This window comes from Corvus hawaiiensis, chromosome 13, assembly GCF_020740725.1.
Source record: "Corvus hawaiiensis isolate bCorHaw1 chromosome 13, bCorHaw1.pri.cur, whole genome shotgun sequence".
Classification (NCBI taxonomy): domain Eukaryota; kingdom Metazoa; phylum Chordata; class Aves; order Passeriformes; family Corvidae; genus Corvus; species Corvus hawaiiensis.
The window spans coordinates 15,785,591-15,805,126 of NC_063225.1; the positions used below are offsets into that span (position 1 = coordinate 15,785,591).

Below are 19,536 nucleotides of genomic sequence, written 5' to 3' on the forward strand. Positions count from 1 at the left end.
GTGACAGCCCCAGCTGCACGGGGCTCGGACACTCGCGCGCATGCGTGAACTGCGCTCGGGGAGGGGCGGGGCGGGGAGGGGCGGGGCTCGCGCCGCCGTGAGGGCGGGCGGGGGCGCAGCGCCACAGAACAGCCGGAGTGGGGGCGGGACCAGAAGGAGCGTCCAATCGAGCTCCCGGCCGCGCACGGGACACCGCAAGAGTTACACCGTGTGCCCGAGAGCGTTGTCCAAATGCTCCTGGAATTCTGTCAGCCTTGGTGTTGTGACCACTGCCCCGGGGAGGCCTGTTCAGTGCACGACCACCCTCTGGGTGAAAAGTCTTTTCCTGATACCCGGCCGTACCCTGCCCTGACACAGCTCCAGCCGTTCCCTCGGGCCCTCTTCCTGGTCACAGAGCAGGGATCAGTGCCTGCCCCTGCGCTGCCCTTCGGGAAGAAGCTGCAGTGAGTTCGCCCCTCAGCCTCCTCCTGGCTGAACAGGCCAAGGGCCCTCGGCTGCTCCTGTTGTGGCTGAGGGACGGCGCCAGGCCGAGGGGCGCTGCCACCGCGGCGGGGACGGGCCGTGCACCGAGCAGTCCTCGGCTGGAGGTGATTAACGCTAATTAGCTGCTGTCCCTGCGCACAGCACCGCCCTCCCCCACTGCCCGTCCCGCTTATCGGGGGACTGTGACCGAGAGGTCGAGTCCTGGGCCGTCACCCGCGGGACACGGGATGGAAAACCTTAAATCCACTCGTTGAGTTATGTGTGGAAGGCTGGAGTGGCGTGCCTGGTGCTTCAGGAGCCCAAGAACGTGTGAGATGAGTGTCAGTAGCACGAGTGGAGCTTCCTGCATAAGGGAAAAGAGCAGAGATAATGTCAGCACTACACAGCGGTAGCAGAGTTCACGAGGAAAACCTCGGAATCGCCGCATCATTCGCAGCTACAACTTCAGCTGTATAAATACAGCATCCAATAAACAGACCTTCACCACAGTAAAATCACAAGAAGGTAGATATATCTAAATTTTTTTATCTCTTTCACGTATCTAAGAATGGTAATAGTAGTTACTAGGTTTTGGCTAAGGTTTAGAACTAGAATTAAGGTTTTGGCTAAGGTTTAGAACTTTCCACTAACACACACAATATACAGACAGGTACTGCCTTGATCACAGCTGATCTATTGCCTGATGGACACAATAGCAACAAAGTTTGTTTTATTGTAGGCTACTAAAGGAACTTGGAATGAATGTGACTGAAATGGAGAAGTGTGCAAGGAATTAAAAAGGGATAATATAAGGGTGCAGAAAATGCATAGAGGAAAACATGAGAAAGAAAAATACCACTAAAGAAGAAAGCAGGCACCACCAGCCAGCAAAGAAAAAAAATTACAAATAACAGGGGAAAAAAGCCCGATTATGAACGTAAATTAATTAGGATATTGAAAATATATTCATAAAGAACTAGTGCCATGCACAGCAGATGGCCTGAGCCATATATTATCATATAAAAGTTACAAATGTAAAGGAAGAGGTAGCTTAAGTACAAAGAAATACCGTTTTAAGAAAAACTAAGTGTCATATTAAATACTTTCAGTATTTTTTAAAATGTGCTTCAGTTGCCGGTAAACTGAAAAGTGTATTCAAAATGCACAAATATCATCTGCAGAATACCAATGCCAAATTCAGGTCACAGTGGTCAGCGAAGTTGTGTAATTTCCCATCTCTTACACGGGGTGGCACAAGATAGCTGCAAATCCATCAAGTGTTCAAATGGAACCGAGGAAACAAGCAAACAAGAGGTCAGAGCCAACTACTAGGGAATGTTGAATAACGCTATTTTTAAACATCAGACAATTGCAAATATAAGCAGTTTCTGAAACGAAAGCTTTACCAAAGAGAGCAGGCTTGAAGGAATAATGCTCTGTTACATGCATTTTGTCCTGTGCATGGGGGAAATCAACTGTTACACAATTTTGGGATCTGATAACCTTTAAACAGAAATTAGTTATCAGAAGTAGCAGAATACAAAAAAGTTCCCCTTTTTAATAGTCCTTTCACATTTTACATATTAGAAAAATATTTTCTAGTAATCTAAAAAAACCCCATCAACAAGATGGGAAGTGCCTCCCTTTCAAGTGGTTCAAGCAACAGCTCAGAAATGTTGGAACATGAAAACATTAATTTGAAAGTCTGTCTCATTGGGGGTGGCTGTAGAGACTGCATTTGTACAGAATTCTTCCGTGCCGTTTCCCTTATAAAGGAAATCCAAATACTTTTGTGTGGGTGTTTTTGCAACTTTATTTTGCCCTTTTTTGATTGTAAGGTTTTTGGGTTGTAGTTTACCTTGCTTTTATAGTCCATACAACTGATTTGGCTCCTGTCTTAGACAACAGTGATAAAAAATGACAAGATCAATGTGTTACAGAGTAGTAGCTTTCAGGTATGTGGACAAGAGGTAGGTAGTGTATAATATTCTGCTTCACTTCTGACATTTCTATCATCTTCTCTTTAAGCCATTCTGTTGTAATCAGGTGTCCCACTGCAATAGTAGCTGAGCTTCATAGTCTTTGCATATCATGAGGTAAATTATAGGTCCAAAAGTGACCCTCCCCTCAGTCTATGTCCCTGTATTCTCTCTCTCAAAGCTCCCTGAGCTGCTTCAGATACAGCTCACGATGCTGTAGTGGATTAGTTCTTAAGCAGACTTTCACTTCACATCCCCTCACAGACCCCCTGATGTTTTGTCTGTTTCCATCTCTGAACAAATACATGGTTGTTGAAATGAAACCAAGTTCTAAGTCAGGTCTAAATGAAGAACTTGTGTTTGGAATTCAGCTGGAGAAGTACAAAAATAAAGAGAATGTGTATCCTTCCAAGAGTCAAACCAAGTCCCAGACGTTTGCCATTTCAATGACGTAGCTATTATCTACATACAATCTATTCATCCTCTCTGTGCATGATTTTCAGGGGTTTTTATATATTTTTCTCTATCAGAGAGTATCACAGTGTGTTGGCTACAAACAGCTATACTGGTATGAGAGGAAGCAAGAGCCAGCTTGCTACCCATGAGACACTTCCTATATTTGGAAGGGAGGGCATGTATAACAAATTCTGTAAACAAAATAATCAATGTTTTTTATTAGTCTTTAAATAAGATTTCTGTACAGCAAGTGAAAGGTACTAAATACACAACTATTCATACCATATTTGCTAGTTTCTGTGCCCTCAAGAAAAGTGAATATTAATCCTGAATTTCATTTTGGCTGAAAACTGGGGGACCTATTAATTGTGGGAATAATGCATAAAAATAAAAGCAATAGATCTCTTGCATCTGCTTCTTCCAGGTAGGTGTACCACTAGATAATTCCAGTACAGCAGTAGAATTGCAGACAAATGTGTGGTTGTATAACATTAACTCACATTCCTAAATTTGTACTGGGAAGTGTGCCTGTCTCAGGAAAGGGAAATAGATAGGCACAGATAACTTTTGTTTTCTCGGGTTATTTTCTGCATATTTATTTTTGACATGGTAAACATTCTTACCTTCCTGTGCCTTATTAAAATGTCTGATCTTTGCTGTTTGCAGTATCAGATTAATGTCTACAATAATGCTGTGTTAATATTACAATTTTTATCATATTATCATCTAAATCCAGTATCAATTATGGATGAATCACACCAGGAAAATATTTATGCATAATCAAAAAATCTGAAGCTTCATTGATATGAAACAGTTGAGTTCTCAATTTGGGTTTCTGTGTGCTCTGATGGTCAGGCTGTTATTCTTACTTGCAAGCAGGATGCATTCAGTTCAGCTCACTTCCAACAGTTCCTGGAAAAAAACAAAACACATGAAGTACCCTGTTACATGGACAGAAGATACCTTTGCTGGTTGAGCTTGAGGGGAAAAGTGGGTACAATTATATATTCTTTTAATTATTCATGACTTGGGTCTGAAGTGAATGTGTATACATTTTTCACTTATTCACTTTATAAAATTCGGAACTAAGCCCAGAAGCAGTTTTATTCTTGGCAGCATGACAAGTTCCTTTCCTCAACAAACCAGTCAAAGGAATTGTTCCTCAGAGAGTTTGTCATCCTCACATATCCCAGAGATGCAGAAGGGAAGCTGGCATTCATTACAGGCCTCGTCACACATGTGTGTGTGCTCTCTCTCCCTCTCTGACAACAAGCCCTTCTCAGAGGACTATGTTTATCTCTAGCATGTGGTTTCATTTGTGTAGCTGATTTGCAGTTCATTAATCTAGAAAGCATTGCTTAGTTCTGGTAAGGACGATGTATCCATCCAGATTCTGCTTACTCCCCCCTCTATCCCTGATGCAGCACAGCTCAGAGAGGGAATTTGTGCTGTTTTGCAGAGCAACTACAGCTAAAGCAGCTCAGAAGCCAAAAGCTGGTGTAAACCCACACCAGGAAATTGTTTTCATCTGGCCTATCAGGCTGATGGCAATGCACTGTGATTCCTTGGGAGACATGCAAATTTGTGGGACACAACTTGACATGATTAAGGCAATGCATACAGAATAGGTAATTGCCCTTTGGCAAGAGAATGATGTCAAGAGCCAATGATTCTTTACATTCTTGGCAGTGCAGGTAGGATCATGAAATTAGGGGCCTCCTGGAGATTCATTACAATTTAGGTGTTGGATTGGGTATTTTTTAAACTGTGTTTTTCCAGCTTTTATGTGGTATTACTATTCTTTATTTGTCTTGCTGGGAACCTAAGAACAATGGTCAATTTGTAGTCTTCAAAACCGAAATCTGTATCTGCTGATATTATGACAGGTTATGATAGTTGTTGAGTTTGGAGACAACAACAACAACAACAAAGAGGAGTTAAAATAATGCCACAGGGAAACATCAACTTCTGCTGCTCACTCACAGCAGTGGGGTTCTTCACTTTGAAATTTAATTATCAGAGATACTGACAGTCCTTGTTGACAGACAAGTGCTCAGAACTCATCCGCATGCCTGAGTGGAGTCAGATTCAGTTTGTGTCAGGGTTAATGAGAAATTACTGATCGCTACCCCAGTACCTTTGGGGGTAAGAATGGCTGAACTTAAGGTGAAAGACTCCATATCCTATTACTACTCCCCTGAGCCAGCCTAGCAAATAGCTAACTATAATGTCTTAATTAGCCATGTGTTAGAATCAACCTTATTGTCCCTTGCAAGCTGTACACATTGCTAATTATGTTAGGTAGGCACACAGGAGCACAAGGGAAGCAGGCAGTAGTGCAGTGGTGGGTGAGCTGGGTTTCCCACTGGCCTACAGAGCAAGGCAAGTCTGGTGGCACTGGGAAGATGTGGCACCCTTTCACTTAATGCAAACAGGAGAAAGGAAACCATACTCTGTGTATGCTGGAGAACATTACTCTCCCAAGGCAGGCCCAGGAGACTAGCTTGGCCAAACTTAACAGGGGAAAGAAATGCAGGGAAAAAAACTCGTAGGAAGAACACGAAGTGTGGAGCTGTGACCTGTCACACATGTGCTACACAGAGAGCCTGTGACACAGGTTCTGCTGCTCTGAATGCTCACCAGCCCCAGTGTCAGTGCAGCCTTGCTGTGCTGGGAGCACAGTGAGAGGAAAGAGCAACTGTGCTTGGAGTGTGTTGTGTTCTGCCTGTGAACAGCTGGCACATGATTCTTCAGGGACTTGTACCATCTGGTACAGATGAGAATCTATCATGTTATGCAGTGCCTTTATCAGAAATAGGAACTTGGAAGAACATCACAAAGCTGTGATTAGTTTGCTGGTACAAATTTGACCTTTGAACTACAAAGCTGCTTCTAAAAATCACATTCTCTGGTTTGTCCAGTACATAGTTGATGAGTATGTGACTTACTAGGTTCTGCTATTTGGATAACTAAAAGTGTGCAATTAAAAGTTGTGTAATTTCTTAAGGTTTTTTAGATCCAAAAAAACAGTCCCGAAATTCTTTTAAAAGTGCTCCAAATTTGGTTTTTTGCCATCCCCTCTTAGTACACAACTTTGATATTTCCTCCACTGATACCTATCATGTTCTTCTTTAAATTAATTTTTAGTTCTCTGTTGCTTTATGTGTTAAATGCAGTTTTTTGAGGTAAATCCTATCTAAGCTTTCTGCATGAGGCCCTTCATGTCCAAGCTTTTATTCAGGTAGAATACTTGGATTTTATCCTGGACATTAATTTTAATTTTCAAACAGTATTTTTTGAAGATTAGCTAAATTAAATCATTTTTGCAATTAGTGTCAAATTAATCCGTAATGGAAGGTAGATAACAGCAGAGATGAAGTCTCTTAGATTTTGACAGATACCCTCATTGGGTTTAATGTTTTGTATAATATCTCCTTAAGTGAGGAAAGAGCTTGCCTTGATGACTTTCTTCCTGGTGCCCAGGCTGCTGGCCACAGAGATTAATAAAATTCTTTTTCCATTTCTGCATTCTAAGAGGGAGTGCTGTTAACCCTGATTATATTAAAAACCATTTTTGCCTTAATCAGGCAAAAGTGACACTTGATAGCTGATGGTTGCTGAAGCTCCATGGATTGTAACATACAAAGTCTTCCACAAAATATAACAAAAAACCAAAACAAAACCCACTCAAAAATACCCCTCAAACTTGATTTCATAGGGATAGGGGAAAAAGAAGTCAGATGATTAATCTGACCAGTGGAAACCAAGGAACAGTAATCTCCAGTAGGCAAACTGGAGAAAAGGAAGCTGGAAATGGATTAACAAGACCAGTCATCTCGGGATCAATTCCTGGATCAACAAGAGTTGGATCTGAATGAACCTGAAAATCCTAGGAGTTTGTCATTTAGACTGACCAAAATAAAAGAAAGTAAACACACTGGCACTTACATTACACTCACCTGTGCCCGAAGTGCTGTAATTTGAAGTACCTGATTCTGAGCAACCCCTCTGCTCTGTCCTGGGATTGAACCCGGCTTCAGTTTCTCCAGTGAGTACATGCTTACTCCTGACTGCTCAGGGTCCTCAGACACTTTCATTTTCTAAGACAAATTTTGGGGTTTTTTTAAGAGACAGGGACATTGATATAATGGTTCATTTATTCTAGCATCATATGGCATCACTTAAAATTAAATGATCAGTTTAAGCCAAAACTTCTTTTTGTGCCCGATATGGCCTCCCTGAATTCAGTGGCAGTTTTGTTTAAAGTAGTGGCATGTTTAAAATTACTGAGATTCAGGAGTAGCTGAATAATTTTTAGAAATGATCTGTTAAGATTAAGAAGACAAGTAAGCAGTTCTGCTGGGTAAAATTAATTATCATTTTTTCTGCTTTTGGATGAACATTCCCTGTGTACTCCATAAACATACTTTGGGCTTGGTAATACCCTACTAGTCTAGCAGAATTCTCAGAAAACATTAGTAGAGCTGGTGACCAAAACCCAACAAGACATAAACCTCAAGAAACCACTCCATCCCCCCAAACATGACTTATTGTCATCACAGGTAAACACCCAAGCTTTGAGGTCCTAGGGTTAAACATACCAGATATACATGGGTAAAATTAAAGAACTGAAGTACTTACACTGGGGGTTGTAAGACCTTCAGCAAGCAAACAAGATTTTACCTTTCTGCAAGTGTAAGGGGCCCAGTTTGTGCTGCACCTTGGCTGTTGCAGCACCGGCTGTCAAAGTGCCCCAGCCTAACTGCACCTTTATGGCAGAGGCTGCCCTCCTGTGATACAGGCTGCAGAGCAGAAAAGTTGACTACTTCTCCTCTACCACAGTTTATAGCCTGGCTTACCAGAAGCAGCTGAAAGCTGTGGCAATTTAAACTAAATGACTACATTATTAGGTTAATGAGTAAAAGCTGTCTTTGCTGGCTCTAGCATGGAAGTAGTAACAGAACAAGTGCTCCTCATAACCACTCCTGGATTAGAGATAATGAATCAAAACCTTTTGAATGCCTTTGAAATTCAGACTGACATGTAGAAAATCTGTGTATAGTTTTCAGTTCTGCTCTTTTCATGACCTTGGCTAAGGAAGATCACAATCTACTCTCTGGTTCCTTATTACCTCAATTCACAAACAAACTGTGTAGACTATAAATTCTGTGTAGGATGATGTTGAGCTGTTTGTTAGTTTTGCACAGTGAGGCCTTGGCTTTCTCTGGAGCTATTTAATGTTAATGTACTATCAACCAGCAATGCTGAGCTATTGATTTAGGGATTGTTTAAATTCAGTGTTAATGATATTTGTTCAGCTTTAGTCCATGTATGAACCCCACAAATGAGGAAGACTCTGAAGTCCTTGAAACTCCTTCTGTGAATATCCTCTGGAATATTTAAGCCTTTCAATTTGCTTTGTGTTGAGCTGAATGTTCGAGCTCTGCAATTAATGGATCTCTAATGAGAATGGGGATGTCTCCGTCAAACAGTTTCTTGTAAAGTTTACACCTAAGTGCTTGCAGAGACCTAATTGTCATTTGTGGGTATCAGTCTGTTCTCTCACAGACATAGTATGGATTTCAAATTCTATAGAAATGGGGGAGATAAGGAATGCTGTTAAAAGTGCAGCATTTTGCAGCCAAGTGTTCACATAAAGTATTAAATCAGTTCTACTTATTGGCAAGAATATTTGGAAGGAGGAAATTTTTCCTGAAAACAGAACTGAAAATCCTTTGCCTCACTGCTATTCACTCTAGGTAGGCAAAAATCAATACAGATTTGGCTAGAGGTAAATTTTGTTAGATTCATGCTCAAGTGAAATGTGAAAAGCATGTCACACAGGACAATGTTGGGGCATCATAAGCACCATAAGAAAATTAAAAGACAGTAAGAGATGCATCTGTTTTGTCCCACAATCTTCAATTTATCCCCCAAGCATGCAAAAGAACCGAGCAAACCAGAAAGAACCTCATGTAACAGAGCAATCTAGAATATTGGCCTCAATTTCCAGTGCATTTACAAACTGCTATTACTAAATATGACTCATCAAGATTAAAAAAGGAAAATAATTTAGTCAGGGCTGTTGTCAAGTCAGTATTTAATGTTACTTTTTGTATTTGCTGTGATAAGCAGTAAAATTTGCACACTCCTTGATAAATCATTGTTTAGCAATGTCTAGAGGGTCCAGTAAATGGTTTGAAATTGCCACAATGTAATAAATGGTTATTTGATAATGAATGAAATTGTTTGAAAATACTGTTAAAATGTCAAGTTTTAACATATAGAACATTAGTCAAAAGGAGTGCAAACATGGAAACCATAGTGACACTATAAATATACCACAACAAATGCATTTATTTGTACAGGGCAAATAGTAGGTGCTGTATACAAACCAGTATAAATTGATATATGAAGTTAATTTCAATCTGTAAAAGTAATTGCATTGGTTTAACTTATTTAACTCTCCTTACAATAATATTTATAGCAGAGCAAGAAAGTAAAGAAATAAATGATGATAAATAGATAAAATACATAGGAAATGGGAATTGTTTTCCAGTTTAATTATGCTGTCACATAAAATTATCACAGAAATACACTATGCCGACAAGAAGAATACATTAAAATCCCATTATGCTGCGCAGAATTGGCTGGTTTGTGTTGCTGTTTATTCCAGAAACAGCTTTTCATCTTTCCAACTACCATGAAAAGTTACACTTTGTGAAAAAATAAAGTAGTGCAAACAGGACAGTAAAGGCTGTGCCAGGTGATGGTCGACCTGTAGGACAAAGGTGGGAAGCAAGAATGTCACATCTTCCTCTTCAAGAATAAATGAGACCACCAGCAAAATTTGAAGGAAAAAAAAATACCCGCTCATAACAAATAATTTCTCTTTTTTTCCTCAGCCACAACTCTAATTTGAGAGTTTTTCATAGCTGTAGTCTCCATATAACATGCTCCCATCCTGTGGTGATTGGGGCACTGTTAAAACTGCAGTAAGGGGGAACAACAAGCAGTCAAAACATCATAGTGAAAACCCATTTGTTTTCTTCTTCCACACCAGATATTTGTGGTTTCAAACTGAAGTTTATCCTATCATTTCTTTTCATGATGCATTAAGGCATGTAGTATTTTTCATCCTTCTGCTTTCAAACAACAAAATCACAGCCTCACCAGGGCTAGAAAAATACATGGATTTCTTTGAAGGGGACTTGGTTTTTCTACTCTTTTTTTTTTTTTTTCAGAACACTTGAAGCTTAGTTCACTTGAAAATAGCTACCTGTTATTATGTAGGTGAAGAACACTATAATGCTGTCGTTAATGCTAATAATATGGCTGCGTTATTTTGACCTCTCAAGGATGTAATAAATCTTGTTGTGTTTTTTAAATTTGCAACTTCCAAGTCTGAGTGATTAAGTTGGAATTGGTGCTTTACTTAATTAAAAAAAATATTAAATATTACTCTTTAGGATCCAATAATACCTGGAAAATATGATTCTTCAGAGATTGCAAATTCAGAGGAAAGTTTTTAATAGATCCTTCATTAATTTTTTTAATCTTATTTTTTTTTAAATACTGAACCAGAGGCACACTAAATCTTTAGCCTCTGATTGATGAGTTTGATCAATGAGGATAAACAATACCCTAAGTAGAAAGGAACTCTCTAGAATATGAAATACCTGAGAAGAAAATACTATGTGCAAAATCCAGAAGATAAGGCAGCTTTCTGTATAAAATGAGATTTAGGTCATCAAAGATACTCCTAGTACTTATCCTGTCTGTGTAAATTAAATGAATGGACTTGCTCCAAAACTTTATGCCAGCTCCTTAAAATTATGTGTATGCGGCAAGAATGATTTTTTAAAGCTGTCTATTGCTATAAAAGAATGGCTATAACTAAAGTAAGCTATCATTAGACTTTGGAAAGGATCATTTATTATACTTCAAAATGGCCTGTTATTTACAGTTCTTATTAAAAAAATTGAACGTGGAATGCATTCAAATTTCAACAAAGTTGTAATACTGTTAACTTGCCTTCTGACAGTAGCAAATGATATTTTGGTTCACAGGAATGATTTATGGCCTTTACACTACCACATCAGCATTTCAAAAGGACAACACTGATGCACTTTTACACACCTTTTTGGGATGAAGTGCTGTTCAAGCTAATAATTTTTAGTAATTAACATTAGAAGTATCAGTAATGAAGAAGTAACTGTTACAAAGACACACACAGAGTAAAAAAAAGAACTAATTATGTCCATCAGATTGAGCTATCAACTATTTTGCTTTATGCAGAACAATATTTATCATCAAAACCATGCAGAAATAACATCCACAATAACATCCTATATTCAGAGTTGTCCTGTCAGGGCATTTGTCCTTCCTCCTTAATTATGGCCCCTTGGAGTCCAGTGTGTCCTCAGTGGAGTCAGTAAAAACGCAATGCAAGCAGAATTCAGGACCTTAGACTGCACATGAGACTCTGAAAATCAGTAGCTTCCAGGAGTAAACTGAGGTTTCATTTGAAATTCCAGTAGTGGCAGTTCTGTGCCTCTTCAATGGCATAACAGAAATAACACTTATCTTTAAAAGCATTTTCTAAGGTCTGTATTTGTCACCTTCTTATGGCAGGGTATTAATGCTACTTTCCGTCATATATTGCATGCTCACACCTTCAGCGAGAGCGTCATGGTCCTCTTGTCTCTGAACACACTACTCAAAACACAAAGAATTAAACAGAGGTAAAAAACCTGTTTCTCTTGATAGTTTTTTTCATTTTCTAGAAAATTAAACTACCTATGTAGAGAATCAAGAATTCTGTAAAAGAAAGGAAGGGCATTGTGATGGTTGGGGTATTTTAGTTTTGAAAAATCAGGAAATTCTTGAATGGCAAGTGTTGCTATAACAGAACAAACAACCTCCCAAAAAAGTATATTCAGAAGTCAGGTACAGAACTGAATCTCCAAAACTGAGGAACTTGTTTTTTCCAAAACAGCCACTCCACACTGTCATTAAAGCAGCATAGGGAATTGCTGTATGTGTTTCCAGCATGTACCAAAAGTTGCACTCAGATCTCCAAGGGTTGTCTGTCCCGGACTTGAAGTGTTCTTACCAAACCTAGGAGAGAGTAAAAGAGTCAAGTGAGTCAGCAAGTCTGTCAGTGTGTTGGAAAAAGGGGTTTTTACCTGTTGCCTATGAGTGATTTGGGACATCTCTTTGGTAAATAGGGCCCAAAGTCAACCCATATAAAGGCCTCAACTCAGTGTAATATTTACTGGAGTAACCCAGTCAGGAGCAGAAGGGCTCCAGCTGTGCTTCCAAACTCCATGGCTGTGAAGGCCAAGGCAGTGCTGTGAATGTACAGGTGGTGCTGTTGGGAAGGCCAGACAGGTTATGCCACTTGTTCTATGGATGAGCATTTTCAGCAAGGTCCCTTTGCCAGCCTTTTGTCTTCTGGTTTGTCAGCTGTGCACTGATTCAGGTACAGCTGAGCCACTGAACTAAGCTGTTAAATGGATTCTGGGGGAAGTTCCGCTGTGAGGAATTTTACCCACGCCAGGTCAGATTTTGCTTTGAACTGATGGAGCCATAAACATGAATTGTTCCTTTAGGTTCTGTCTGTGGAAAATTCAATCCACTTTCAAGGTTCAGCCAGATAAATGACTCAGGTAGAGACATTTTGATCATGTGATTTAGCTAAAGTGCAGAAAAAAAATATTTCCATCCCTGTCTATTTGAAATCTTCACCATTATATAACTATATACACAGACATACATTTACATGATATACACATGCAGAATACTGTAAATTTTGACAGCTTCACTAGGTCATTTTGCTTGAACAGCAAAGCAGCAAACAGGTTCCTAAACAAAAGGATAATCCAATTTCATTGCTAAAATCTAAAGTGAATTTAATGTTTCCTATTGCCTACTACTTGGGAATAACTGCTATCTGAAAATATGAATCTATTAATATTATTGAGCAGGTGACCACTCAGTGCTTAATAGGAACTAGCAATTAGTGTATGTAAATCAACTAAGACAGCAGCATCTCAATGGCTGTTCTGCATAGAGGAATAGTTAATAGTTAATAAGGAATAGGAGTACATGTTTCCAGCCCAGATTTTAAAAAGTCACGTTTTCTACTGGTGAAAACCTCAATACCTATAACTTTTGTTGTGCATTTTATGATTATTCTTAATGCCCTTGCAAACACATGTAATAAAATGCTAACAAACCATCATCCATTACTTAATTATGTTTATCTAGATGGATAAAGTTGAGGTGGGGGAAGCCTCTGGTAAAAATACTGTTTCCCATTTGGCAAACAGAGACTACATTTACATCTTAATTATTCCTTGTAATGCTGTAAGAGAAATCATACTTGGGAGCAGAGTTGATTTTAAAAAAAAAGTGGGTGTGGGGTTTTTGTTTGGTTTTTTTTGTGTTCTTGTTTTGTAATGAGGTTTAAAAACTAAGTTGACTCACAGTTAAATCCATGTCCCCTCCAGTAGGGGTTTTAAATGTTTGTGAAGCTTCGTTGGGAACAGGGAGCTTCTCTGAGAGTGATGAAACACCTTCTATAAGACAAGACAAATATCTCAGAAACTAATGCTATATTGCCTTCAGAAACTGTGCCTATGGAAAATATCAGAATAGTTTGTTTTAATTAAGATAAATAGTTCTATGTTTCAGCAACCAAGCACAAGAAAAATAGAGGTTTTAGAAAATCATTAAATCCTACAGATTATTTGTGTGCACAATGATGGCCATGTGATTAAAGACCGCAGTTTACACCTTGTTGTATTTTTCAGTTCTCCATTTGGAACGTTTTAATAGTGTTTTTTCAATTCCAAATCTACACCAATTGCCATTGACCACTAAACATTAAAAGCAAAAATCAGAATTTGTGCCTTGTAGTACAGTTGACTCTTGTTGCAAAGATAGCCTAGGAAGTGGTTGCTGAGAATCATCAACCAGCCTTCAAAATTTATTCTTCAGTAGTGACTGCAGAAGCATTCAGTGCAGTAAATGTATTAAAACCAGTCACACTGAATTTCTGGAGTAACCCACAGAGATGCCTCCTTTTAATGCTGAAGCTGACCATCTCCACAGGCGTGAGATAAATCCATACATCAGTCACTGCATTTGCTATGGACAGCTTAGCAAAAGAGTGTTGGCATTTCTGTCTTGGCTCTAGCCAGCTGTGATTTGATTAATTTTTGTGTTAACTAGCTAACAAATTACTATCTGCTGTGTGTTTGGAAGTAGAGACTATGAAAAGTTCCTAAGTTCTCTTCCTCCCAGAGTACCTTCCAACCTTGGCACAAAGTCTGCCTCAATTGCATGAACACAAAAAAATCACATCAACATTGTAAAGGGTGTCTTCTGAACTCTGGGTATGCAGTAATAAGGTACTTTTCTTACCTCCCCCTGGCCCACCACCCCCCCAGCCATGTGAGAATAAGCTGTAGTTTGTTAAGCCCTGGTAAGAAAAATAAGAAAAATATGCTTTATGTACAAGGGTTGAAAATCTGTTCAGTGAAGATATAAGTAGAAAAAGCTCAATCCAGAAACCCATGCACAGATATTGCTAAAATCTCATCTATCAACCTAAAATGCTGCATTAATCATTTTTGCATGGATTTGAACTTTTACTACCAGATCATTTATGTAAACTTAGTAATTTACTACTTGACTATTTGCTTTTAATTTTCTGGGCATTGGTGTAGTTCTTGGGTAGCCTATTATGAAATGTTAAACAATTACATTAGAAGTTTTGACAATTACATTAGTAGTTAAAGAATTATGTTAGTAGTTCTTGAGGATATCTTTGTGTTGGAAAAGACTACTTTGAAAAAACAGCTGAAAAAGTTTTTGTTTTCTTCTTGAAAAATAATTTGTGAGAAACAAAGCAAGTATTTCTTTCCATGGTTCTCTACGGATCACTAGGCTTCAGTGAAGAATATGTTAAAGAAAAGAAGTAATAATCAATAGTGACCAGTCACACCCAGGTAGTTACAGAAAAGGCTGACTTGTTTTCTGTCTGATATCATGCCAGCAAAAATTTTGGCGTATATGAAAGTACAGTGATTGAAAAGGCGCTTTTAAACACTTTGAAGGATTTGCATTTCCTTCATGAGAATTTGCTCTATCAGTGTAAAAAAATTCTTACTGATCCCTATTCACATCAAGGAAACCTTTTTTACTTTTTGTTAAATCATTATAAAGATGCAGGCGCTTTTAAATTTTTTTAAGCCAGAGACATCCTAAATAAGACCTGATTTTAATAGCTGAATTATTTTAATGTGCCTTTAAAAATTTGACAGAAAAACAAGGAAAAAAAATTGAAAAATGAGCTTTTAGGAGAACTGGTTATGATTCTGGGTGATAACACATGTAATTAGAAAAAGGTAAATAAAAATAAATCATAAAACATTGACATTAACAATGCCACATATGGACTTACAGTTTTTGAAATTCAATATAAGGTACACTACTGCAAAACACAGAAGCAATTTCATAGCCTTTAAAGCATTGCTATAAGAGAGCCAACTCTCAGCAAGACAGGAAGTATCAAAGTCATTACTGATCATATGTTCCCTTCAGATCAGTGCCTTTCCAGACACTGATCAAATATTAACCAGAAGAACAGTCAGAATTGGCCAGTAAAATCTATAATAGAAAATTCAGAGACCTGGAACTTAATGTTTTTTAAACTTGACTAGGAGAGGAAGAAGAGTTAAAATACAGCAATCCTTGACAAAAATGTTCAGAAATAGTTTTAAATGTTTTTCTTTCTCTGAAGGAACGTAATACGTTAAATGAGGAAAATACAAAGCTTTAATATGTTAATTTGAAAAGCTGAGCCTGTGTTCCCCAAATTAAGTCTATCTGCAGACATAGCGTAGCTTATTTCAGACCTGGGAGTGCTAATTAGGGTCACTCTCGAGGAAAGCTCTTAATCACAGTTTACAGTAGTTGATAGCTTGAAATACCTGCCTAAGCACTGCCCTAAAACGGGCCTTACTAGGTGAAAGTCAGCATATGATGATCACATGGAAAGTCTCTGAATAATTTCATGCCTAGTTATAGTTCAGACAACATGAACTCTCATTTCTTACTCAGTTTTCACATGTAGAGGATTTCATTTAACTATGGGATTTCTGGTAATAGTTGGAATTTTTCAGCTGATGACATTTGTATCTAGAAGCTTATGGAGCATCATTCAGTAATGTCTGTGGAGACCTGTCTAAAAAGGGCTGTACAAACCCAGAATATTAGAGCATCTTCTTTAAAAGAAAATCAGATATTAGGAAAAAAAAAAATTAACAATTTGTGAATGTAGACTAGTTCATACCATGTAAGAGGAAAAAAATTTTCTTCAATATTTTACAGTCTCATAAAAATTCTCCTAGCAGATTTGAAAGGTAAAATCTGGTATGTTTATATTGACATTATAATAATTTTCTCTTAGGACCTGGATCAGCATTTAGCAGATATAAACAGCTATAGTATGAATATTACAGTTTCTGAGTCTAACTTATTCATTGACTGCAACAACTTCAAAAAACCTGGCAAAACAACATCAACAAAGGTTAACACTGAAAGCCTGATATACAATCAATTTATCAACAATACCTGCCTTCAATTCTAGACATTACCTATTGTTTTTCCACTTTTGGTCTTTACCCAGACCAATTTTCTATTAATTTAATTGATATTTGACAATGTGAACACAAAATAAAACTTTAGGATTAAGCCATTGCTCTGATAAATCCTACTAAATTAAACAAAATTAAACTAAAACAGTTTTGTTACTCTAGATCAGGATTAAAGGCTCCTACACCAGTGGGCAGGGCAGCTTGATGCTTTCATTTAACCCTAGGCCTACAGCCATAATTTTGATGAATTTAAAAATGAACCCTGCATTATACTCTAAAACCCAAAGCACATTTTACTTAGGGAGTAAGTACTACATATAGCTTTATCAAATTCTAGTCTAATTGCACTGGTGTTACATGAAATTCATGTAGGCTGTATTTTAATGGTAATACTGAACAACAGTAAGAGCAGAATCTGGTATAATAGGAACCTTCTGCTTTTCATAACAATCCAATTTATGTTATAAAAATGCTATTGAGAGACTTAGTGAATTTAATGTCTAATGTCAAGCTACAGTAATGAAGGGTGTGATCCAATATTTGCAAAGGATATTAAGTCCTTAGCAGTAAGCTTAAGTGAAAACTTAAATAACATTATCAGAAAGAATATGTTAAAAAATATTTGTCTAAGCCTATAGTAAAATTTTAATTCACAGAGCTGTAAGTCTAGAATGTCTCTCTTGGCAAGGTCTTGTCTCAATCCTTTGCTCCTGAGACAAAGTTCCTGTTATCACCCACACATGACTGAAATTTCATCGGCAGAACTTAGAACTCTGAGATGCCCTTACCTTTGAAAGTGATTTATGTGTGAGCAGGGTGAACAGAATAAGTGAACAAGGTGAACACAGTGTTGTTTATAAACTGGAATTTTTTATCTTGCCACAGCTCTAAAGACCAAATGTAAATGGTCACTTCAGGTAGCAGCAAATTTATAATCAAAGCAGGGGGAAAAAATCATCTGCATTTGAGTGATTTGCACAAAACCTAACAGAGAAAACATGCCCCATCATTGTCAAATGAATATTCTATCAAAAGTGCAGTCACATTCTGTTCTATTAACTTTACCTGCTGAATGCTGTGAAATTTATTTCAGTGGCCTATGACCGCCATATATCAGCATCCGACCCCTATCTATATAAAACAATAAGCATGATCTTAAGGCTGTCTTAAAGGCTGTCTGAGAGATGTAGATTTACTGACACATATAACCTGACTAAGGCCAAACATCATTACCCCTGTGACTGATTGGAGGGCAGTCATAACTTAACAGTTTTATTTCCCTTCTACAGCTGAGCTCCTTGACCACGCTGGCTGAGCTGACACTGCATTTCAAGTCTTGTTACCAGCTCAATGGTTCTCTTACCTAGAAAAAACAAGGGGGGTGGTGGTACGGGGGCGGAGGCTGGAAAACAAAAAAAAGGCACCTCTTCATTTAGCTTCTCCATCTCGATCATTGCTGATGGGCTATCAATAATTTCAACTTGGTTAAGCAGCTGGCTGAAGGTTAAATAAATTCTGCCTGTTGTTTGCATGATCATACCTGAATTCAAGAATTTTAATTTGAAGCAAATTTCTTTTTGGTTGCTCCTTGGGAAGTTCTTATAAGTCCAAGATAGGCTAGAAAAGAAGTTATTTCTGTGGAGAAGCACAAGAACAAATTTAAAGTCAGGGGGGCAAAGCAACTATGCTTTGAAATCTCTGAAAGGAAATGTAAAGGTATGATAAAGGCTTCATATATGTATATACACACCCCCAAATTCAGATGAGGATGACAGAAACAGAGGTCATCAGTAATCTTCCAGTGAAAAGGATTTTGCCCAACTGCTTTAACAGATTGGTAAAATCTAGAAAGAGCTGTCCACTGGTTCATGAGTGAGTCATGATTTTAAAAGAAAATAAAGTGGGTCATGCCATTTTGCCTGCACTGGGTTCAACTATCTTGGGCACTACTATTTTGACAGCCAGAGAATTATTTACAGCACGCACAACTACCTACATGTCTCAGCCACTGTGAGTACTAATATGCTGTTAATAACGCATTCTGTGGATTCAGCATTCCTCTTACTTGTGTCAGCATTATTGCTTATTTAAGTATTTACTTCTTGGGAGCATTCCTGTTTCATTTCAGTAAAGAAACTCCAAGCCCAATATTAATCAAATACACATGCTTTCACATTTAGCTGTAGTAGGGCGATTTTGGGGCAAACACACCCCTTGTTACTGAGACATGAGAAAATGCACACTGAAATTTGTCTAGAATAATCAGAATAGTTAGTGACTTGAATAGCAGGTGGTGTCCTGTTAAAGGAGGAAGAGAATTATGTTTATGTTTTGAAGACTCATATAGCTACTTTGCCTCATACCGCTTTAAGTGTATAGTCTGCTTTTACACAAGGGTTGATTTTTTCCTAATCAAATTACCTGCATTTTCAGTAGTTTGCTACTGAAAGGCAGAGAACTGATTTAGAGAGAGGAATCAGATTCAGGTCGCAAAAGGACTGCCAGAGAACTGGAGAAGGACTTTGAACAAGGACATGGAGAGAGAGGACAAAGAGAAACGAGTTCAAACTGAAGGTGGGCAGGGTTAGAATAGATATTAGGAGGAAATTCTTCCCTGTGAGGGTGGTGAGGCACTGGCATAGGTTGCCCAGAAAAGTTGTGGATGCCCCATCTTTGGAAGTGTTCAAGGCCGGGTTGGATGGGACTCTGAGGAACCTGGTCTACTTTCCCTCCTCTGAACTACCATTTCTAACTGTACAAATTGCATCATGCATGAAACTGTATCTTTTCCAGCCCACATGTGCTTACTCACTGAAGCCCAAAATTACATCATTTCTGCAATTTGATTTGCCTTACAGCGAGAGAGCAGAGATGGGATTCAGCCTTCTCTGTAAGCTTTCTATAGGGCTTCTCAAACCACCATCTAGATTGTTACCGTCCTTTTTCTTCTCTGGAGGGCAGCATCCACAGAT

The 19,536-nt window shown here is 38.4% G+C and overlaps 2 long non-coding RNA genes across 9 annotated transcripts in view; one reads left to right on the forward strand and one right to left on the reverse strand.

Annotated features, from left to right (window-relative positions):
• Positions 1–96: 96 nt before the first annotated feature.
• LOC125332860 overlaps positions 97–19,536 on the forward strand; it is an 81,534-nt gene continuing 62,094 nt past the window's right edge. For 3 of the 8 annotated variants that reach the window (XR_007206634.1, XR_007206637.1, XR_007206639.1), the window contains exon 1: positions 100–987. This is a non-coding gene — a long non-coding RNA (uncharacterized LOC125332860). Of the gene's footprint in view, positions 988–11,531; positions 11,642–19,536 lie in introns of all 8 variants that reach the window. The other 5 variants (XR_007206635.1, XR_007206641.1, XR_007206640.1 and 2 more) reach the window with 4 other exon arrangements.
• Positions 9,235–18,196, reverse strand: LOC125332859. The gene is made up of 3 exons (XR_007206633.1): positions 18,105–18,196; positions 13,389–13,480; positions 9,235–12,017 (listed from the first exon to the last, which is right to left on the reverse strand). It is a non-coding gene; the product is annotated as an uncharacterized LOC125332859 (long non-coding RNA).